The following is a 210-nucleotide window of genomic DNA, read 5'->3' as shown; positions in this document are numbered from 1 at the left end:
TGAACGCGTACTGTAAAACCGAAATATTATATTTAAAACAAGAATTTCCAAAAGTCATAAAACATATCGTGGGTTTAAAGCTGAAAGTGACCAAGTCCAAATTGCCGAATTTGTTTGGATGATTTTAAAATTACTTATTTTTTTAAGAGTTTAAATTAAAGATCAAATTATGAAGCAAATAACCGAATAAATTAAAGTAAATTAAAAAAA

Source organism: Dendroctonus ponderosae, unplaced genomic scaffold (assembly GCF_020466585.1).
Source record: "Dendroctonus ponderosae isolate FM_Combo_2020 unplaced genomic scaffold, Dpon_F_20191213v2 Dpon_F_20191213_1, whole genome shotgun sequence".
NCBI lineage: Eukaryota > Metazoa > Arthropoda > Insecta > Coleoptera > Curculionidae > Dendroctonus > Dendroctonus ponderosae.
Note: the sequence above shows the minus strand (reverse complement) of the source record.